Raw genomic sequence first — 25,171 nt, 5'->3', positions numbered from 1 at the left:
ATTCCCTTCTTGAAATACATTTGTGTGGTTTTTGATTGTGACTATTCTGAATAAAGCACTTATAAACATATCTGCACAAGTTTTAGTGTGGATATGTTTTTAGTTCTCTGGGATAAATGCCCAGGAGTACAATTGCTAGCTTGTACCATATTTGCATTTTTAGCTTTTTAAAAAACTGCCAAAATATTTTCCAGAGTAGCTCTGTAAGTTTATATTCATATAGCAGTGTAATTTATAATAGCTATATCTTGGAATCAGGCTATATGTCCATCAATAGATGAATCAGTTAAAAAAAGTGGTATTTATGCATGACGAAGTATTATTCTACCATAAAAAAGGTTAAATTTGAGTCACTTGTAGGAAATGGGTGCACTTGAGACCATAATATTAAGTGAAGTAACTCCAACACATAAGCTTAAATATCCCATGGTTTCTCTTATATGAAATGTATATCAGATAATAGGAAAAAATGGAAAGTAATAAAAAGGTATCGTGGCATTGTGATCCAGTGTGGACAATGTTTCTAAAAGTGCATGTTTACTTATTACAACTGTCATACATATTTCATATGTTCTTCAGCCTATTAGTCTGGTTTTCAATGTGTATAGATGATAATTAAATTTAAAAGGTCTTATAAGTGCAATAAATGAATCCTATGCTGGAAAAATAAAAGGAAGGTGAAAGGAGGCCGAAAATGAAGGGAATTGAAACATGTTAGGTATAGGTATCAGTCTCCCGCAGTGATTGTGATCATTATGTACTGCAAACATGTACTAATAAAAGTTAAAAAAAAGAAACAAATATTCCAGGTTAGCAAGCTCCTTTACTACATAGTTTATATGTATTTCTGTCCTCCAAAGTACTGAATGCAGAGGGGACAGAGCAGTGGCTCCATTAATGCCAGTTTCACTGTCAAGGATATTTGGCATTTCCAGTGATTTTTAGTCAGCAAGGTTCATGGTTCTGTGATGTCTTATTAGCAGCATTTCAGTTTCACTTGTCCCTTGCAGTGACTTGCAGAAAATTCTTCACGAATGAACCAAAACTGCACATGCAAACCAGAGCTTCAAGCAGTATGAACTGTGTGATCACTGCCGCCTTGACGAATTCATGGAAGCCACTAAGGCGCCAGGAAAAGGCATGTGAGGAAATATGGGAATAGATGTTTTAATGGTTTGCCAGGGATCATATCTGGATTGCATCTGCTTTGCAATCATGATTATTGATGAGCACTTTCTATATCATAAGATAACCTGAGTTTTCTGAATAATTTTTATCCCGGCTTTTTCCTGACATGTGAGGGATCAATATTGCCTGGACCCAGCTGATATGAGGATTTTTTAGTGGCTGCTGTATTTTATTTTAAAGGTTTTTGGAGACCAGGTGTTCGTAAGAAAAGCAAATCATTTTCACTGAACTATTTTGATAATCTGATGTCTAATACAGATATTCCTCATTTACAGTCTTACCTGTTTAAAAAATTTTCAGAGTTATGACCAAAGCCCACTGTTTGGAGCTCGATCATTAAATTAAGAGTTTCTGTAGTATTACATTTTTATTTTTGATAGCCATATTTTCAGGTTAACTATACGTAAATGCAATTGATTTTGTAGGCTTACTACCTGTCCTATGACCTTGATGAATTCACTTATGTTAGGAAGAAATTTTACAGATGGTTTGTGATTTTTATGTGAACAACTGTGTCTTTTGGAAATACAGAGACATTTATTTCTTCCTTATGATTTTCATGGCTTTTATTTGGTTTTCTTGCCTGATTTTCTAATTCAATTTCCAAATGGTCCAAAAGCTCCAAATGAATGGAGTGATGAGATTAGACTTCTTTGTCTTGCTCTCAGTGTGAAGGAAAAACATTTTGTCTTTTCCCACTCAATAAAATGCTACCTGTAAATATTTTTGAAGATATTTGTATTGAGTTGTGGAAATCCCTTCTATTCCTATTTTCATAATAATTTTATAGTGAATGAGCAAGAAATTTCAAAATCTTTTTCCACATCTAGTGGTAGGATTATAGTATTTCTCTATAGGCTGTTAAAATGGTATATCACACTGATTAATTTCTAAATATAAAGCTAGCTTTTTGGCATCTCTAGAATGAACCTTTCTTGTCCATGCCATATAATTCATTTCAAATTGTTTTCTTAAGGGTTACTTTGTCTATATTCATGACAGACATTGTTTTGTGGTTTGTGTGTGAGTGTGTGTGTGTGTGTGTGTAGAATAGTGTTAATTCTCGATTCAGTGTTTGGTGGAACTCTTCACTGAAAACATTTGGACCTCAATAATTTCTTTCATTTTTTAAATTGAGATTTCAATGTCCTTATATTGTTATAGGGTAATTCAAATTATTGCTGTTGGGTAGTTAGGGTACTTTGATCACTATATTGTTAAATTAGTATGTTTAGAGTTATAACAATCTTTGATTATTCTTGTGATGTTTTCATTGTCCGTAGGATACACTATTTCATTGCTGATACTGTGTCGCCTTTCAATTTTGGAATTTTAAATGTTCATTGAAGTTTGTCAGTTTTGTTAGTCTGTGCTATTAGTTTTATCGATTTTTATAATGTTTATGTATTTTTCAATTTCACTGTTCTTTCTGTTCTTATTTATTTCTTTTTTATTGTTTTTTTATATTGTTTACCTATTTTGCAAATTCACTTCTTTATGTTCTTATTTCTTTCTTTCTACTTGACTGGGTTTATTTTTCAGTTCATTTTCTAAGTTCTAGATGTGGGAATTGAAATTATTGTTTGAGATATTATTTTCTAATGTATGAATTTAAATATTTTTTGCTCAGCTCAGTTTTATCTGTGTCACATACATTTTGATATGATGTATTTTCATTTTTTCCACTTTCAATATATATTTAGGAATTTCTTTTGAGAGTTACTCTTTAATGCATAAAAAATTCAGAACTTTTTTCAATATATGGAAGTTGAATTTTTTTCTACTTTTCTTCTGGTAATCATATGCATTTTCTGACTTTTTCAAGGAACTAACTTTCTTAAATGTCCCAGTGAACTTAAAATTCGTTTCATGGAATATTTTTGTGATTTTTAGGATCAACATTTTCAACTCATATTGTCCCATATACTCATTTTGGTTATTTTTCCAGCTAATTACATTAGAAAACTATTTCTTTTTTACTTTTAATAAATTCATTGCAAAGTCCTCGTGTCTCTTTTATAAGTTACTTGACTATAGACTTTGACAAAGTTTTTCATTGACATTCAGTACAAAAAATGTATTATTTTTCAATAACCAGAGAATTATCTAATTTTTTAAAAATAGTAATTATAACAATTAATTCTGCCTATAATTTTAGAGTGCTTTTAAATCTTACTGTATTGGAGTAGCTGAATATTCTTTTTGCATAGGAACTTATGTACATGTCAAAATTATGTATTTTAATCTTTATTAATTGCTTTTTAAAAATTTAGTAATTGTGTCAATTTCTTTATATTTAGCCTGAAACTGTCACACTACAAAGTAGGAGATTAGATTAGCAAAATGCATACCTCATGATATCAGAATATTTATTTATTTATTTATTTTTCCATTAAGTTTATTGGTACATTTTAGGTATGCAGTACAGTTACATTCATCATTGGGATCTTGTACCTTTACATGATGTATCTTGGTTCTTATTTTTTTCCACATTCCCCTACACTCCCTTCACCCCCTCCACCTTTCCTTATTTACAAAGCCTTTGTTTCCATTCTTTTCCTTTTCTCATATTTTTTATTTTCCCTTCTTTTCTTTCTCCTGCCTCTCCCACTTCCCCAACTCCTTTAGACCTTTTCTTCCTATTACACGTTGACATCAGAATATTTAAAATATGTATCACAATGCCTTGCCTGCACATGTATGGTTGCAAATAATATTTTTAAAATTTTGTATCACTACATGTTTGCAGTGCATAATGATTACATTCCTCATGGGGAGTTGGTACATGTATATAATGCATCTTAATTATTTTTATGTCTCATTTCCATATCCTCCTTCCTCCTTCCTTTCTTTTCTTAGTCCTCTTCTCATTTACAAAAAGATCTATCTCAGTGTGTCCTATTACACATTTTTAAAATTTTCTTCTTTAAATTATGTATAATTTGGATTTCTCATATAGGAGAAATAAAGTGACATTTAAGCTTGTGCTTCTTATTTATTTCAATTGACATTATAGCCTCAAAGTGGATCCATTTTCCTACAGATGACTCAAATGTATTCTTTTCATATTAGAGTAGTACAACATTGTGTATAAATACCACATTTTCTTTATCCATTCACTTACTGGTGGACATAAATACTGCTTCCAAGATTTAGCTCTTATTAGTTGTGCTGCTATAAACATGGGTATCTGTGGATGACTGTAATGTGACGTCATTAACTGTTTCAGGAAGATACTTAGAAGGGAAAGAGTTAGATCAAATACAATTTCTATTTTTAGTTTTTTTGGGAATCTCCATATTGATTTACATAGTGGTTATCCTAGTTTACATTCCCAGTAATAATGTAGAAAGAAGGGTTTCTTTTCCATTGCAATCTTGCCAGCATTTATTATTTGACTTCTTGATGATAGCCATTCGCTCTACAGTAAGGTAAGAAGGAATTTCAGTGGGTTTTTAAAATTTCTATTCTCAATCCATTAAATTTACTGATAAAAATTCTAAAAATGTACTTTTTTATTAACAATGTTTTATTAACCATGTTGTATTAACAATAAAACATTAAAACCCCCAAAGCAGAATACTTGGCATTCACAATTTAAAATCAAATTAGCAGAATATTTTAAATATTTACAAAGCTATATGTTTTAAAAAATATATATAAAGTTACATGTAATTTTGTAGAATTGGCAAAAGAATGTCTCAAAAAAGTGGGAGAATTTTCCTCCATTCCTAAAAAGAAAGTATGTCCAATCGAGGCTGGGAAGGTTTTCAGTCTTGGTACCAATGCCTTGTCAATGTGTGCGCATAAGAACTACACAGGAAGAGGTCTGGTCAGCCCCCTGGAGGCTGTAGCTGAGGCTGAGGACACTATGAGCAGGGCAATGACTGTGACATTTTGCCACCACCAACACAGCCTATGGTCTGTAGGATATTGCAAGTGTTAAAGATGCCTGCTTTCCTGCGGGCCCTTGGGACTGTTCAGCAATTCAGGCTCTTTAAACCCCATGGCTTTCACTGTCACCTGCCTTGATCTTTGAGAGTCACATAAACTATGGACAGGACAGCATTTCTTGAATGGCTAAGAATATTGAACATTTTCTCATATATTTATTGGCCATTTGTACTTCTTTTTTGAGAAGTCCCTATTCATTTCAGTTGCCCATGTTTTCATTTTCTTAATTTGGGGGCACTCTCATCTTTTTCAGTTCTTTTTATGTTCTAGATATTAGTCTTCTCCCTGACCTATACCTGGAAAAAATGTTCTCCCATTCTGTAGGTTGCCAGTTCAGTCTGTTTGTTGTGTCTTTTGCTGTGCAGAAGTTTTTAAATTTGATATAGTCACATTTGTTGTCTTGATATTTCTTGTGCAATTAGGGTTCAATTCAGAAAGTCCTTGCCTATAGCTATGTCTTCAAAAGTGTTGCTACCTTTTTCTTGCAGCAGGTTAAGTATTTCTGTTTTAATATTTACATCTTTGATTCAATTTGAATGATTTTAGTAAATAAAAATATGAATCTAGATTTAATCTTCTGAATGTGGATAGCCAGTTTTCCCAGCACTATTTGCTAAGAAGCTATCTTTCCTCCAGCATTTGTTTTGACCCCTTTGTCAATGATCAGATGGCTGAATGTGCCTGAGGTTGTTTCTTCATTCTCTGTTCTGTTCCACTGATTCACATATCTGTTTTTGTGCCAGTACCAGGTCAGTTTTATTACTGTAGCTTTGTAATATAAATTGAAATCTGGGATTATAAAGCCTCCTGCTTTTCACTTCTTGTCTAGCATTGCCTGGATGATAATTTTAAGTGACTTTGATTTGTCTAACTCCAATTTCTCAAGAAATATAAATATCTTCTTATGAGCCAGGTAAGTTAAAAGTGCTCCTGTTAATAGTGTAACTAAATTTCTACAAGATGATTTCACACTCCCCAAGAACATTTGAAGATGCATCTTTGTGTATACCATAAATAACATAATTCACAGTAACTCAAGAATGAATCAAACTAGTACAGGTCAGTGTGAACATATTCTCAAATTCTCTAAATATCTCTAGACCTACTGCTAGCAAGAGCTTGACTAGGTAAGTGTTTCCCTTGAACACATTCACAATGAGTTATGTATAGAGCTTACAGTAAAGCTTGGTTGAAGAAGGCTTCTTCATTACATAGTCCTTTCATTTTTTTTACAGAAAAAATATTAATTTATTATAGTTATAGTTTCAAATTCTCAAAAAAAGTAAAATAACACCTTTATTATTTAGTAACTCTCTTGAAATTTGTTAATTTTTATTTAGCAAGCATTATTAACTTCATATTTTTCATATAGCTATATGTCTCTACGAGGGTGATCAAGATAATGAAATAATTGAGAGTGTGAATTCTGGAAATTGACTACTTCCATTTGGATAAATCTTTCTCCATGTAATTCCTGTATGATTTTAGGCAACGTTAGCCTCAAAAAATGGCAATCATAATTGTATCTATATCATTAGGCAATTTTGTGTATTAAATGGGTTTTCCTCTATTAAGGCCTAAGCAAATTTTCTGGCACCAAGAAAACCCTCAATAAAGACTAGCAATAACTGGATGAAAGTAGTAAGAAAAAAATCAGGCAAATTTTTTAAAAGTTTAAGTATTATAATCATTCATTTTCAACAATGACAAATTTATTTTTGTATCCGGACATGTTTGATCCATGGAAAATGTTCATTCATGTGTCAGAATATGTTTGTTTGTTTGTTTGTTTTAAACTGATGGAAAGATTTCAGTGGCCAAAACTGCAGTTAATTTGGTAGCTTCAACAAAAACTGATTATCTCTTAGCAACCAGGCCTGATGCTATCTCTGAGAAGAAACATTTTGTCTATTCTGTGCTTGGATCTCCTTTCTCATTAGTGAAACAATATGAATATAATTAAAGCCCTTGCCTGAGATTCAAAATGATATAAGAATTTAGAATGGCTGCAAATTGTCCTTGGATGCAATAACCTCATGAGCACATTGTCTGTATATTTGGGCAGACCCATTACGATCACATATTTTTCTCTACCACCTGTTATATAAATGGGTGAAGATTTGTAAAACTTGTTTCTGAGTTTAAACATTTTTTAAAGAGAACATGACTAAGGTTTTTTTAGAGAAGACTTAAATTATAAAGCAAAACAACTCAATTCAGACTACTTGATCCTATAAAAAAAATAAGATTGAAAGAATCATGAAATACAAGAATGCAATTTTCTGGAATCACAAACATCACACATCAAATAAATCAATAAAATTGAGTTGAAAGCCTCCTTTTTAATTCAGTGTGAAAAGTCATTATGAGAAAGGCAAAAACAAAAACAGTTCAGTTTTCCAATAAAGAAAACTCATGTTCAACCCCATATTCTCTACATTTTTTTTTCTGAAATAGTTGATGAGGAAATGAAGATTAGAATGCCTTTTGTTCCTTACATTTGAAAATTCTAGGCAGGCACTCATCAAGTAAACCTATATTTATTTTACTTCTAATATCCATTCAAATATGTGAGAAGCCTGAGCTTACAATAGAACCTAAAGGAAGCCACTACTACAGTAGGCTTTTGACTAAATGCCAGGCGAGCACTCTGCCTTTGCTAAGTGCAACTACTCTTTGAATTAAATTATTTCCACGGCAATTTAGCAACATGAGCACTTAGAAAAAATGTTCTCTAAAATAACTGTTATTATGTACATCTATAGAAATGGTGAGTAAAGATGAGACAAGGTTTTACTGAGGTTTGAAGTATTGATTAAGGTTCAGAAGAATCAGAGAAGAAATAATGAAGGAACACAGTAAGGCTTATTTTCCTTCCTAATTTTTCTGTAGACAATGCTAAAAAAGTCTTGAGCCTGTGGAATTTCATTCATTTCTAGAAACATTTTTAACAACAATATCCTCAAATTTGAGAAAAATCCCAATGACATTCTTGCTGTTTCATATCTAAGTTTCAGTCCCAAATGGAAAATGGAACAGATGTCTTTTATTTGTATCCTTTTCCCTCTTCTTTAAATATTTGTTTCGAGTACACTTAGGTTCCTTGATTTCTTGGTAAAACATTATTATAAAAATATTATCACTCAGATATTATATTATATAACATAGTTTAGAATTTCATTATAGCTTTCTTTCTCTTTTTTACCACTTTAACATTAACATTTATAAAACTTGACACTAAAACCTTTATGAAGTTCATGAAGGTGTGCTAAGATATTTTAAGAGACTGTAAATACTTTTAGTTATTATTATATTTTAGGAAGCCTTCCAAATGGTGACTGGAGTTTCCTGAAGTATATAAATGATGTGATCTTCATAATTTGTCACCTTGGCTTTCAATAAGTTCATCAGCGACAATGACTTTAATTGGAAAAATGTATACAGCACTAAAGATTTTTTATCCAATAAATATATATCAGTGGAGGTCTACATGATACAGATAGAGAGATGACAGATGAGAGAGATATGGCAATATGACTTAAAATAGTGTATATTTCCCTTAATTTTTCCAAACATCTCAATTATAATGGAAATATAATTTTTCATATGCCAAGGCTCCCTGATTTTTAATTAATTTTCCACAATATCTTGTATTTAATTGACCTCTTAAATTATATGTTTTTATTGAGCTTATATTGCAGGGGTGAGAAAAATAAATAATACTACATAAATTAAATATGTAGAATTCTAGTAATGGAGCTGACATTGAATACTATAAAACATTTGAATGGGTTTGAGCTTTGTAATGGCCAATGGAAAATGACACTGGGAAAATGACATGTGAGTAAAAATTGGAAGAAACAGAGAAAATTAGCGATACGGAAGGCTAAACAAGTAAAAGTACCCTGAGGTGAAAGGTGCTTAATGTACTTGAGACATCAAGGAATCTGGAGAGGGTGGGAAGTTACAGAAAAATGAGGGTAAAGATTTCATAAAATAATTCCTTAGTCTGGCATTTACAGTTATCTGTAGTGTTATCATTTTAATTAATATTTTATGGCAGACAGAGAAGTCTACTCATGCCCAAAGACTCCATGCAAGTCTTATGTTAAAGATGTTTGCATTCTTCTTGAGTGCTATGCACTCTTTCTTTACCTGGGTGAACAATTTGTTTACCACCAAGTGAAATAATACTATTACTGATGGAGCCTATAATGCTTCTCTAACTCATGATCAATTTTTTACTGTAAATCTTTTAACACAACTTCTTACATACACACTCAGGTTTGCTTTTATATAAACAATGTATTTATACATTTTTACCTCCAATTTTAAAATTATAAGCTGAAAAAGAGAGAGCTAGCTATTTGTATCCTATAGCAACCGAAAACCCTTGTAGTAAGTCAATTTTTAAAATGGATTTAGTCCTATTCATCTGCAGGATTGAAAGCTCGGTAAAGTGAGTAATTTAGTCTTTCATTTGAGAGCATGTATTGAATGCATTCTAAATATTCTGGTAAAAGTAGAGAAAAAGATCATCCAACCTCCAGTTATGAAAAAAACTGTAGTGTATTATGTAGTCTAGAAAAGCCACTGGTAAATGCACAAGTACAGTGCAGAAACCCAGGTACCAAGTTAGTGATGGACATGGGGCTTGAATATGTCACAGTGAGTCCTCTGAGAAGTAGACAATTGAGAAAGAGTTTTGCAAAGCAAACCGAGTCCTGGATCTCAGGAGTTAGACCAATGGAGAAGTGAGGAAGAAATAGCCTGTGATGGTGTGGAGGCAAAAATAAGGTGCACGATAGCTTTAGGAAATAACAGAGAGCAGGTGGCTTGAGCATAGCTATTTGTATCCTATAGCAACCGAAAGCCTTGCAGTAAGTCACTTACTACACTGCTGATGAGAGAGCAGGGTGAGAACAGAAATATGGGCTCACTGGGCAAGTCAGAAAGAGTCTTCCAAAGGCATGGGTTTAATCATAAAGGAGAATTGTCAGAGAAGGGATTTTTTTTTTACCAGGGCAATTGCAAGCTGTTAATGTTGTTAAACCACCGAAAATAATCTTGCTACCATTTACAATTTAATTGCTAGCTAGGTTTCACTTTACAATGAAAAAGTAAATTTTCAAGGAGTCAAACTGATTCCTTGTGTAATTTCTTTTTAAATTTTTGATTAATTTTAAATTATTTTGAAAGAATTCGTATCCAACATCTGTCAAAATCTAGATTGCACAATTTAATGGCTTCTGAAAGAAGGCATTGGTATTCATGCTGAAGTTCTTTTGTACTGCTGGCTATTTTGTTAAAAACTATTTTAACAGAATCTCTAAAGAGCTATAGGGAGACATAAAGAATCTAAGGTGGTTGTTCAAGGAGCTCATCCGAGAGAGATTAAACGGGTGCAGTTGTGAATCTATTGTGCACCCTTTGCCATCACTGTAAAGGACTTTGAGAATATTTGATATTTACCATCTATACATGCAATACGATATGCTTGGGCCACCCCATAGTCTAGGTTTTCCAGAAAAGAACTTCCTGTAATACCAACACTTTCCGTTAGATGGTAGTAGAAGTGGTTCTAGTATGCTACTCAAGAATTATTTTCTGAGTGCTAATAATTTAAGACAGGGGTCCTCAAACATTTGGCACCAAGAATCAGTTTTGTGGAAAACAGTTTATCACGGACTAGGGGTGAGAAAGAGGTGGTGTTTTCAGCACTCTTCAAAGGAGCAAGAAACAGGGATCCTTGCGCATGTGCAGTTTACAGTAAACGCCATGCTCCAGTGAGAGTTTAACGCTGCAGCTAATCTGACAGAAGGAGGAGCTCAGGCAGGAATGGGAACACTGAGCAGCGGCTGTAAATACACACTTTCCCTAGCTGGCTGCTCACTTCAGTGGGTCTGTAATAGGCCAAGGACTGATACTTGGATTTTAAAAATTATTTTCAAAGAATTTGTAACCAGCACTTGTCAAAATCTAACAATTCAAGCCTTCCATAAGGAAACATTAGAATTAATGTTGAAATTTTGGAGACCTCTGAATTAATACATAAGAGACTACCCATACATGCCAAACATTTTAATCTGTTCTTTCTAATGCAGTGTTATTTAAATGAAGAGTGCCACTCCATCCCTACTATAAGGATGATGAAGAAAAACTCACCAGCTTTTCTAAGTTCTTATAGTTCATAAGCAGGAAGGCTTAATTATATATCTTCCAAGATTATGATTTTGGTGATTTCCCACTTGAGACTAATATTTCAGCTTTCTGTTGTTTTTAAACCATTTACTTATACATTTCTGTTTCAGTGAAACCACGTCTCTTTGTGGTAATATTCCCAGTTATCTGCTGCACAAGGAATCTAATTACCTTCAACTCAGTCTTCATCTTCACTGAGGTTTTTGCTTGTACTGAGACCATCCCAGCAGTGTGATAGTCGGCCGGCTCTATTGCTTACACCACCTGACTGGGCCTTGATTCAGTTTTTTTTTTATTATGTACTGTATTAACTAGGGTTCTCTAGAGGAAGAAAATCGATAGAATATGGAAGAGGGGTTCACAGGGTCAGAGACAGGATAGTCCACAATGACTGCCTACGTGCTGGAAAACCAGAGGACCAGCAATTTATCAACCTGAAAAACTGGAAGCCAAAGAGTAGGAGAGCTAATGGTACAGCACCAGTACATGACGGGTGAGTCATTAGTGTGAGTCACTGGTGTGAGTCAGGGTTGAAAGGCTGAAGAGCTAGATAGAATATGGTGTCCACGGGAGACGGCAGTGGCAAAATCTCACCTGCTCCAGAAGAGCAGAAGGGAGCTTTGCAAACATAATTCCATTTCCTTCTTCTTCCCTTTTCCTTCTATCTAGGCTGTGAGCCAACTGGATGGTCCCAGTCACGATCAAGGAAGTTCTTCTGTCAGTTTTCTGGCCTCTATGCCTATATGCCATACATCTTTCAAAACACCCATTAGAGATACCCAGAACTGTGCTTTTGTAATTTGCTAAATGTCTCTAAAGCCAGTCAAGTTGAAAATAAAGATTAATGGTCGATTTTGTTATGACTGTTTTACCCTCTAGTTCTCCAACTGTGGCTTCTCTCTGTGATTCTATTATTGAATGTGTTCACCACTCTAGCGTCATGTCATTGGCATCCTTATGTCAGTGCTTCAATGTCAGAGGTCAATATATTAAATTTGCACGTCATATGTGGTCGCCAAATAAAAGGTAAGTATTATTTAGTGGACAAAGGCAACCAAAGAGTAAGTGAATACTGAGAAAGACAAGTTTGCAAAGCAGACAAAAGTGTACTAATTGAATGAACCCATGATGATTAATTTTACATGTTCACTGGCCTACTATGGGCAAACATCAACGCACATTTTTTCTGGAAAGGTATTTTTGGATGGGATTAATATTTTAATTCATAGTATTTAAGTAAAATATATTATTTTCTTTAACATGGAGGCCTTAAGTGAAAATAGACTGGGGTCGCCCTAGAAAGAGGGACTTGATCTCTAGACTATCTTGGACTCAAGCTCTGACATCATCTCATTCCTGTGTCTTCAACTGCAAGTCTGCCCTATACAATCCGGACTTGCCAGACCCTATGTTAGTATCAAAAATTACATTTTAAAATCAAGTTCTTATTTTGTACAAACACACACACAGAAACACACACTGTTTCTGCTTTTTTTGAGAACATTAACTAATACAGAAAAAAATAACAGAATTCCCAGGAGATACTGACTTTCTGACCACTGATGGAATTGAAAGCAATGTTATGTTTTCAGCAATGTTAAATTGTACCAAAGGATATGCTGTGATATTATTATAATGATTTAGGATTGGGTGAATATTAGACTGGATATTAGAATGAATGATGCTTTCAAGATATTTGATACCTTCAGATAGCGTAGTATTTATCTCCACTTCCCATTCTTATGAACTCTCCCGAAGTGAATGCCTTCATCCCTTGAAATTGGGTTTCATTCCTTAACTGATAATCACATTCTTGCTGAAACTCATTTTCCTCGTCTATCTAGTCATTGCCTCAATGGCTGTTTTGGTAATGTAGCTCTTTCTGGTCCAAAAGCCTGTAACAGTCTCTACTTTCATGACACCTATAATATTTTCGTCTGAGTTTCATGGTCCTCTTTCACATATTCTGCATGTGTTTATGAAGTTCTTGTGTTTCTTTTGCCAAAAATTTCCAATTTTTATGGTCTGATAATATGCATGGGGTAATTTCAGTTCCTTTGCATTTACTTAAACCTGTTCTATGAGCAAATATGTGGTCTGTTTTGAAGAATGACCTGTGTGCAGCTGAGAAGAATGTGTATTTTGATGTTGTGGGATGAAACACTTTGTAAACATCTACTAAGTCCTTTTGTACAACAATTTGGTTCAGTTCTGATATTTCATTATTGATTTTTTTTGTCTAGTTGATGTGTCTATTTGTGATAGTGGAGTATTGAGGTCCCCCTTTACAATTATATGAGTGCTTATTTGATTGTTCATGTCTGTTAATATTTGTTTTATACAGTTGGGTGCACAAGTACTTGGTGCACATATATTTATAATTATTATCTCTTCCTCTTGGCTTGTTCCCTTTGCGAGAATGTAGTGACCTTCTTTGTCTCTCTTAATCAGTCTTGGTTTGAAATCCACTTTGTCTGCAAATAGAATAGCTACCCCCTGCTTTTTTCTATCTTCCTGTTGCATGAAGAATTATTTTCCATCCTTTGACTTTCAGTCTATGAATTTCTTTTTGAATTAAATGTGTTTGTTATATGCAGCATACTATTGGATCTTGCTTCTTCATCCATTCTTCCAGTCTCTTTCTTTTGATTGATGAATTGAGACCATTCACATTGATGTTATAACTGATATGTATCAACTTTTCCTTGTTATGTTATTTTCTTGTTGCTGATCCCTTTTTTCTCCCTCTATTTAATTGCTAGGCTTGCCTGGTGAATTCATTCTATTGGGGTTTATGGAGCTGTAGTCCTTGTTTTCTCTTTCTAGAATGTCCTTCAGAACATTTTGGAGTGCTGGTTTGGTGGTTATGAATTTACTTAGGTGTTCTTTCTCATGGAGGTATCATATCTCCATCAAGTTTAAAAGATAGTTTTTTGGGGTACATCAATCTTTGTTGGAAGTTGTTTTCTTTTAGAGATAGAAATAATTTGGAACATTCCAATTAAGATGCCAGAGTGGTGAGCAGCAGAGAAACAGCCTTTCTGAGATTTGGTGTCCAGGCTCTGGAATATAGCACTGTGTGGAAGAGAAGAATGTAGCGATTGGCTCCCCAGGACCTCAGAAGAATCTGCATTGAGAATTGAAGCCCATGGGAAGAGCAAAAAGAGAGACCTCAGTGCAGAAGGAAATGACAAGTGGTGCTTTCTCTCTGAGCTCTGACTCATCTCATGGGATGGGTGTCTCAAATCTGGAGACACGGTGACTACCGTTGACTCCAGAGGCCTCCATGGAGAAATGAACCAGTGGAATGGAGTAGTAGACTTAGCAGACTGCTGTGGCTGGTGAGTTATTCAGATTCAGACATCTCCCAGGAGAAGGCCAGTACCCATCTTGGGGAGGCAAATGATGGAAACCGTGAATGCTCAACATAGGAAAGAAATGAAATCCATGAAACAGATCAAAACAGATATCCAGGAGATTAAAAACTCAATTGAAAGTATAGGCAGCAAAATGAGCCAATGTGAGGACAAAATATCAGATATAAAAAACAGGACTGCAGTTAGTGATCATGAAAATAATGATTTTTTTTAAAATAGCAAGGAACCACAAAAAACATCAATCTAACAGCTGTTAGACGATACCAAGAAAAATAACATAGGATTGATCAGAGTCAATGAAAAGCAGGAGATATCACAAATGGCAAAAAATGTCTGTTCACAGAAGTAATAGCAAAAACTTCCCAAGCAGAGAAAAAGAATTTGATATACAGATAAATGAGGCATATAGAACTCTAATTAGCCATGACACAAAAAAACTACATTAAGGCATATAATAGTCAAGATTCCAAAAATTCAACACAAGGACATAATATTAAAATCTGTTAGAGAAAAGAAGCAAATCACCCATAAAGGAAAGCCCATCAGAATCACAATAGGTGTCTCAACATAAACCCTTAAGTCAAGCTTTAAGAGAAGGAAGTTCCAAGAAGGAGAGATCTCCAAAGCGAGAGATATGAATTAGAAACTCTTACTTGCCCTTTTCCTAACTCCACCAGCTAGATAATTTATTACTTATTCTGTGCTGTGGACAATCAGAGGTAGTATTTTATTTTCTGAGCAGTAGAGTGGAAGTAAAGTGGGATAAGTTTTTGCTCACAAAATACATGACACATATTTACTAAATCATTGACCTGAGAACTTCAGTATCTTTGTCTAATGACTTAGCACTCTTTGGGTAGTAACTTCCATCTCAGACTCAATCATAATTTTTGGTAATTTCCTAAAGAAATACAGTGAAAAGTTAAGTATTTTTTATTTCAAAATACCATTTACCTAGAACTTTCCAAGGCAAACTAGCCAAATATTGTTTGCATTGCAAACACGTTTTTCTTCATTTTATTGTTACTGACTAATAGTGTTTATTCCCAAATTATTGAATTACAAAATGGACATTATTGGAGGTGTTATAAAAATGTCAATAATTAGGTGTTAGAATTAGTCAGTTATTTATGAGCTCTTGTTTAAATTCTATTCTACCTCTTATCAATTATATCATTGGTTGCTATTTATATTTCAGTCTCACTTGCTGGATTGTGGGTTCCTTGAGTGAAGAGGCTGGGTCCTAATTAATTATGGCATACCCAAATGTCTAACTCTTCCCAGCACAAATCCAGGATAAATTACTATTTGTTCAGTACATGGCGAATAAACATTCTTTTCTTTTTAGTTGGAGAAAATGATATATTTCCTATAGGAAAAAGTGGTAATTTCTGCTTACTTGCTTATTTATTCATTCACTCATTTATTTTTGTGGTACCGTGGATCAAACCCAGAGACACTCTACCACTGACCTACATCTCAACCCTTTTTAACAATTTTAAATTTTGAGATAGACTCTCATTAAGTTGTTCAGGCTGAGCTCAAATTTCTAATCCTCATGCCCCAAGGTCCAACAAAGCTGAGACTATGGTGGTGCACCACTGTGCTTAGCCTATTTATTTGTGGCTAAGTGTAGCAAACATTGTGTAGGAAGGAAGAGATAGTGTTTTTTTAAAATGTGGGTTAAGTTTTGACTTTATTTAGGTCTTCTTGTGTCAAAGGAGTTTGAAAAAATCAAAATTTCTAAAGTCTTGAGAAATGCTTGAAAGGATAAAGAAAAAGATAACACTATAATAAAAATATGGGAGCTAATAGTGATAGATACCTACATATATTCTAGAAACTTCTACAGATATAAATGTTAATATAGAGCCTTGCATTTGTTTGACCACTGTTAAGCAATCTCATTCTTCTAAGTCATTCAAAACATATAATGAAATATTTTTGATTCAACATATCTTAATTGAGGGCTTGCTGTAAACTAGTGCTTAGTGTTGAGTATATAGTGCTGACAGGTTTTCAATAGGGCCTGTACAGAAAGTTACTCAGGCTTCAGAGACACAAAAGCAGAAGACAATACCTTGATTCTTAATAGCAAATATTCTTCTCTCACTGAATCTATTTTTAAAGTAGTATTTAAATGTAAACTTAGCAAGACTCACTAAATCCTACTAAGCCGTCACAAACATTGTCTATGAAATATATTATAGCTGCTTTATAAATCTTAAATTATCATGTCCCCCACTCCAATAAGAGAGCAGAAGATAATTTTCTCCTGAACTTACTCGGTTCATCATAATTGAAATTGCTGAAGTTAATATTTATTACTGTACCTTAATTTTTGTGTCAATTCTATGCAGACAAAAGAAAATTTGCAGTCTCGTCCAACCAGTGTGTATGGACAAGACTTACCCTTTGCTCCACAAACACAAGAACTGGAGCAAATTCTAGTTATCTATGGAGCTTACTATTTAGCATTCCATGAATACCCAGACTTTTCTCTTTATCTTATTCCCACTCCATTCTTCCCTTTCCATACAAGTGTGTGTATATATATATATATATGACTATTTTCTTCTTTCAAATTCTTTACCTTATATTTAATGATATGTTAAGAGAAACATATATTAAAATCACATAACGAGAAAAAATTCCACCCCAAGAAACTGAGTATTATTCCCATAATGCAATGCCTAGCTGGGACCCCTCTTAACAAAATCACCACTGACTTTTAGTTTTTTCTGTGTTATGAAAATCACATAACAGTGGTTGATAAACCATTTTTCATGTACCAAAACCTGTCTAACTAGAAATTTTATCCCTTTGGACATCCTTCCCTGTAAAACAGCTTGCGTTTGAGGAAGTCAGCTATACAGAGACTTTTTCTTTAAAAAAAAAAAAAAAAAAAGCTTATATTTTATAGCCGTGACATCCTCTTCCTACCCCACACTGTTTATATTACTGAGAACTCAACATATCCAAACATATTTAAATTATGATACTATCTAACAAAACTTTTAATTTAACAAAAGGATGTTGAATTAACACACAGACAGTTAAATAAAAGTAGATATGCTGGTACAAATCATATTTTCTGATATTGACTATCAACAATGAAGAGTTAGAGTTGTTATACATCCTTTTTCAGACACAGCACTTGAATTAAGCAAATTCCAACTAGTTCTGCAGCATCAGTCAGACCTCCAAGCTTAAAATTCTGCATTGTTTAATATTTTTCATTGTTGTGAAGGTAAGCAGGGTCATCAATCCAAAATCTTGGCAGCAGCAATATTTTGTTGTGAGAAAGTTGATCACCAAGACTGGTAAATACATGAGTGCATGGAAAATTTTGACATACAATTTTTGGAAGAATGGATAAATAATGTTCTTGAACCATATTTAACTGGATGTTTATTCTGTAAATCACCATAACTATTTAAATAAGAAGCTTAGAATGATGTTAACATATATTTGAAATAGTCCAAAATGACTTCACATATAATTCAAATTTATTTTCCAGCAATCATCAAAATCAAATCATCCTCTCCAGTAAAACAGTATTTTTTCCAGCAAAGAAAGCATAGCGTTAGAGAGTCATTTTTTAAAAGAATATATTTAAGAGGAAGCCAGATACCTAGGCTAAAGAAGAAAATTTGGGTGCCTTCTTATAAATTTAAGGGCCATGTCTTAGTAATAGTAATTTTCAGTAGTTCTTCAGATGATTTCATGCAGAATAAGCTGAATTTCAAATATAGTTACATTATAATTATATAATTATATATTAATTATAGTTGTTTTTTAAGGATTCCTGAAAGCTTACCTAAGTGGAAAATAAAAGGAAAATAATCATACATATCTCTATTTGATGAAATTCTATCAATGTTTTATACATATATAGACATTATATTTGGAAAAGCATTATATTTAGGATTTACACAAAATGTAGTGTTGAGCAATAAAAGATTTTCCACCTCTGCAGGTCACATTTTTCTTGCAAATATTTATCCACGATGGCCATTAGAGTGAGGCAGTGCATGACTTGTTGAACACACACACACAGTTCGACTTTCAGGGTAACTATTTAATGAGTCAGATTGTCTGGGTCCTTAAAAGTGAAAGGAAAGAGTTTCCAAACCCACTTGTGACTGAAATGTTTAAACAACATGGACTCTGTCTGATTAAGTCTTCCATGCCTGATTTCCTTCTGATGAGACAAAACTACCACATTCAAACTTCAAAATATGAAAGTACACTTTCTCAAAGTAAATCTTTCTCTTGTAAATAAATATTTGAGATAAAATGGGAGAAAAGTTACTTAAAATATCTACAAGAAAATGTGGATTCAGCCAGAATCCAGTAAAATTTTTGACTTTTTATATATTACTTACATTATATTTTCCACAGCTTAGGATAGTGAATTCTGGAGAACTATTAAAAATATTTATTCAACATAGGAAAATTTGAGGAAATAGAATCTGATATAGGTATTACATTGGATTCACTAGGTTCTTTCAGCCACAATCTGCCTCAGGAGATGCTATGATGATGTCCTCTAGATCCATCTTTCCCAGATGTAAAAGCATGCTAAACATTGGGGACTGAACAAAGAAACAGATAGAAGACAATCATGAAGAAATGTGGAGATCAGATGGGAAGAATGAGGCCTAATTGACCTCCCTAGTGAGCACTGAGGAGAAAGAGGGCATGCAAGCATGCTAATATGCTATAGAGAAAAATAAAAACACCCGAGTTTAAGTTCTTTATCCTGAGAAGGTAGGAGACAGATGAATCCTGTGGAACTCTAATTGCTTGGGCCCATCCGTGTCTGAGTGAATAAAGCCAAGGTGTGCCAGTCCATTGGGGCTCTATGTCGAAGGGAGATATGAGCCCACTGATCCCCCAGATTTTAAATTGTTTCTGTGTCACTTTATATTTCATCTTCATCACTCCTTGGTCAGGTTTGAGCTCACCTCATAGGCTGGTTCCCACAAAGAGTCAGTTTCCTCCACTTCTCATTGGCTAACTTCTGGATTTGTCACTTAAAGACAGAACCCAGGTAGGAGGTGGTAGATTCTGGGACCCCATGTAAACAACTTTTTTGCTCTGAACTTCTCTTAATTATACCAAGAAGACTGTATAACTGCAGCTCCTAACGTCTCTTCCACTGTAAGACTGATTTGCATCAGTTTATCCTTGATGAGATTATTAAATGCAAATATTATGTTTCCAAAAATGTAATGCAAGTACTTCAAATGGAAGGATTAACTCACAGTAAAATTTTGCCAATATTAAAACTTACTAAAGAGAGGCAAGTATAAAGGAAAAAAATCAAATAGGAGCTATCCCACATTGCCTTAGTTCCTTTTAGCTGTACAACAAAGTACCTTAGACGGTAATGTATAAAGGACGGAGATTGGTTTTCTCATAGTTCTAGAGGCTGAGAACTGCAAGATAAAAGCAGCGACATGTTCACTTGTCTGGTGAGGGCCGCTCTCCACTTCTAAGTTGGTCGTTTGTTACTACATCATCTGAAAGCAGGAGCAGAACACTGTATGCTGACATGGTTGAAGGTAGACGTACAAGTGAGCCCAACCCCATGCTATATGAAGCCTCTTTCATAAGACCCTCAATCCCTTTTATCCAAGAGGTGGCCATCCACTGGCCAAATCACTTCTTAAAGTTTCTGGATTTTAATATCATCTCATTGGTCATTTGTTAAGCTTTAATGCCTGAACTTTGGAGGGAAACATTCAAATGGGAAGACTGAAGAAGAGAATAATAGGGTAAAAAGGAAAGGAAGGAAAGAAGGATAGAAGGAAGGAAGGAAGGAAGAGGAAGAAGGAAGGTAGGTAGGTAGGAAGAAGAGATAAGCAACGATGGAGTTATTTACTAGAGTCTAAGTCTGATTTATGTAGATAGATTACTATATGTCAAGAAAATGGAATACAGAACACCTAAGAATGTTTCATAAACCACTATATGTATCAAACATAAAAATTGTAATTAGCATGTTGAACTCAAACTACTACAACATATTTAAGTCCTGAAAATATAAATCAATATCTAAAACATGGGGAAAGATATTAAAAGATATTCTTAGAAAAAGGCAGCAATCAGATAAAAAATAATGATATTTTGAAAATATGCAATTATTAAAACTAGCATCTCCTGAAAAGTCTACTTGAAGATGTGATCCAATCAAATGCAGAATGTATTACAATTAAATTTAAATAAATCATGATCAGGTTAAGTAGTGAAAAGATTAGGAGACAATTTTGAACCCAGATAAGCATATCATTAAACCCTAATAATTATAACTATTGGCTGAAAAACAGAATGTACTTTAATCTTGAAAATAAAATCAATACATTTAAAATAATGCAAAAATATCCCAATGTGCTAAAAATTGGGAAGATTGCCAGAAAAAGTTTTAATAGTCCTTCATCTTTCATAGCAGGGAATTAAAGGGTATTGTTTCATTTCTGTAGCTGATAACAAAGAAATAAAATTTAGTCAATGTAATTTAACAATGTAGATGTAATCGCTCTTGGACAAGAACAATGCATTAGATCATACTCCTTTCAAATTAGCAAACAGAGCAGAAAGGAGAAAAACCTAAAACAAAGGATATATTTTTACTGGAAAAGTGTTTAGATCTATATACTTGACCCAAAACCAAACTTACAATAAGGCAGTAAGCACAATCTTATTCTTCAAAGACAGAATATATCCCGAAAACTTTTAAAGAACATAATATAAGCAGAGAATAATGATCAACCATCTTCATGCTTTTTATCAGTATAACTCAATGCCCAAAAAAGACAGAGCTTCAAGGCTCATAGGAAAGTAACTGTAAACTAGATTTATACACTCTTGCAGTGGATTATAAAGTTACTGAAAAACATTCATCCCTGACTAGTAAGAGAATTATTCATCCCTGTGAACTTATCTGTGATTTCACTGTGCATGTAATTTCATGGTACTGAGCACTGGTTTTAAGCAGGTGATATGCTTTGGAAATTGCAACATAGATGGACATAGCAAGTTCCACATCTGAGCTACAAGTTTTACAGGCTATTGCATACCTTTGTTTGACATCAGCCTTCCATTCCTGTCTTCTGTCAAGATAATGTACCCCTCCGGCAGAGTTACTGTTTCAGTCTTGATCTCAAAATTAAAAGATATGGAGCCAAACTAAGCCAAGCTGAGCCTTGTTGGATCAGGGAGATGTGAAGCTTATTCACAATTCTCATGTAATGTGAGCCAGACATAAATGTATGCTGTTCCTATTCACTGTGATTTGGAGCTTTATTATCATAGCAAAACTGAAATTACAGACATTAAAAAGATTCTTACACACTGAGTAGGGAATTTCTCATATTTTTTCCTCAGTATTCATTTCCTCATTGTTCTAATATTAGCAAAGAAATTGTCATTTGGGAATTCGCCTTTATTCAAGCAGTTGAAATAATAAAATGGACAAGTCTGAAGTCCATATATGAGTATAAGTATGTCATGAGGCAATCAACATATCATCTCTTTCATTTGACCACTCTGATTGGGTCAGAAAATATGTATATGAACCTTATCAGTCATGAGAAGGGAGACAAACTTGGTAGATTTTATGTCATAGGGTAGTAACTAATATGGAGAAGAGCTTTCTCTAGACTGAAGTTTAGGCAGCCGTAGGTTCAGATCCTTTGAGGACCATCAGATAAAGATAGAGTCTTCTAAAAGCAACAAACATGAAAGTAACACTGAGATGTGGCCAGAGACTGAGCTGTGATGATATCACTAAAACCTTGAACACAACTATCGTTCCAACACCTGGAATTTTCTTGAGCTAATAAATCTCCTTTTATAATTTAGCCAATTTGAATTAGATTTTTAAATTCATAACCAAAATAATGTGTATAGCTCTATCCTATTCACTTTTTATCATTTGATGAAGTATTCCAATAAAATAAACGAATCAAGAAATATGCAAAACTTAACTCCAACAAACAGAATAAATTTCAATGAAACAAAGAACTTCAGGGAGACAGGTGTTCACCTTGTGAAGTAACTGATCTTGTAGAGGGGAAATAAAAGCCCTCACGAAAGCTTCAAGGAGATTTTCTTCAGAAATGTGTCCCAGATAACAAAGAATTATTAAGAAAGTAAATGATATCAACAATTCTGAATGCTTTACTTTTCCTTTCTGTCTCCCAATAGTGAAAAAAGAAAGCCAGTCATAAATATCCAAACCGACCACAAATATTTGTACAAGGATCAAACTGCAGAAAGCATGGTTTGAGTATCTCACGGATTGAATACCTCTGTCCATGTTGCCAGAAGCTAAATGTGTTACTAATATTAACAAAATTTTAAGATGAAATTGATAGAATTCTAGGTATGGGAAACTCTTCATTAAAAAAAAAAAGAAGCTCCCACACAAGAAGTAGAAGTTTAAGAATTTTAGATAGTAAATATAATTCTCAATCAAAAATAATTTGTCAATATTTGTCAATGCATGTTGTAAATTAACTAAATTATCATGTCATTATTAAAGTGAATACATAAAATTTGTAAGAAAGATAAGCCAGTTAAAAACTTATTATCTAAATCTATCATTTACAGGTAGGCAGCAACTTCAGAACCCTAAATTCCTGAATGAAGTGATTACTTCTTACAAAAACCTGAGAATTCAGGTTTAGAAGTCATTAGAAAGGAAGGGAAATATAACTTTTCATTATAAATCATTCTATATAAATATTTATATTTGGATTTTATATTTACTTTTTTGTTTTTAATTATTGTAAATAATTTTCCTAAATTCAGCTATTAAAGAAACAAAGAACTTTAATTAAATGAAAATTAAAATTTTGAACTATACACTACATGTAAAAACTGAAAATACAAGGCAATCTACTTAACTAATATAAAAACACTGAAGAATAGAAAACAACCTGAAATCCAAAAACTCATCAGTAAGAAACAAATAAACAATATGTTTTGACAATGCACAAAAGATTTGAGAGACACTACCAACAATGTACAGATGGCAAGAAAGGAAGTTGAAAGATGGCTCAGTATCACTACTCATTAGGGAAATCCAAAGACCAGCAAGGATCAGATACTATCATGCACCTTCTAGAAGGTCTAAAAGTAAAAAGATTCACAGTGTCAAATATTGTCCATGTTGTGGAGTAACTGGAACTCATATACTCCTGAAGAGAATGTAAAATGTTGCACATACCTTAGAAAGCAATTTGATACTTGCATAAAAAGTTACATGCATCCTTGCCATATAACCTATCCATGGAGCTTTGATGTTACCCAAGAGTGCAAAAGCATATGCCCAAATTAAAGATTCATACAATAATATTGTTAGTAGCTTTAGATGTAATAGTCAAAACTGAAAACAAGACTTTTGGGATGACTGTGAGTCGCTACATGGATCTGATTCACAGTGAAATAAACTTTGCAGTTAAAAAAATAAGAAAAGCAGAAAGAAATAAACATTTCAGGTCACTGGAAATTGTCCTAAGGACATACAGTAAATAAAGAAATATTTATTCAATAAAATCTACTAAATGTTAGTAAGAAGAATGAGCATGTGAAACACATGTGCTGAAACATGCTCCACCTTTGTTCAGCTCCAGTTCATTTTTACAGAGTTTCATTGGAGCAGAGGTGGCCAAATGATCTGGGGCCTTAGCCCCACCTCCCAGATATGCATCATGGTCTATGCTGTCTCCTCCAAAAGAGAAAGGTATCGTTTTTCACTTTCCCTTGTTTTGTCTCGGAGTCATTCAATTCTAAACAGGAGAACCCCCAAAACTGAAGTTGGGAACTCCCTCCAGTTAACGCTCAAACATAGATGGAGACTCTAATGAAAGAACAAAGAATAAGGGGGCTCCATGTATCAACAATTGTTAATACATGAGTCCTTGACTCAGATTGGCCATGGAGTAGAAATTGCATACTGGCAGATAGAAACAAACCCAAGACTATCGTCTCACCCAGCATCATACTCAAGAAAAAGGGAAGTCATTCACGGGAAAGTGGCCCCTTCTCACCTCCCCACCTCTGAAGCAATGTTTCAGATATTTTATCCAAGGGGAGAAGCCAGATGTAAGACTTGAGATCTCCAGAGCTCTCCTCCAGTGCACCGACTTTACTGGGGTCAGCGTGTGGGAAAGTCCAAGTTTAAGGACAGTCTTGAAAACAATAAGGATTTAGAAGGTGAGATTTGAAGTAAGTAATGAAGAGGTGGCTGGCAGCAATAAGACAACAACAAAGTAAAAATAGGCTAGATAGCTTATCAGAGAGAACAGGGGGATAAATAGGTAAAATAAGCTTTCTTCCCAAACCCCTGTAATCGGACCTCTATTTAATTGATCCAGACTGTGGAACAATTTTTACCTCAGGGAACTACGTTCAGTGGCAATTCCTGAAGTCTAACCACT

This window comes from Heterocephalus glaber, unplaced genomic scaffold, assembly GCF_053883595.1.
Source record: "Heterocephalus glaber isolate CG9 unplaced genomic scaffold, H.glaber_assembly_v1.0 deba00001572, whole genome shotgun sequence".
NCBI lineage: Eukaryota > Metazoa > Chordata > Mammalia > Rodentia > Bathyergidae > Heterocephalus > Heterocephalus glaber.
Note: the sequence above shows the minus strand (reverse complement) of the source record.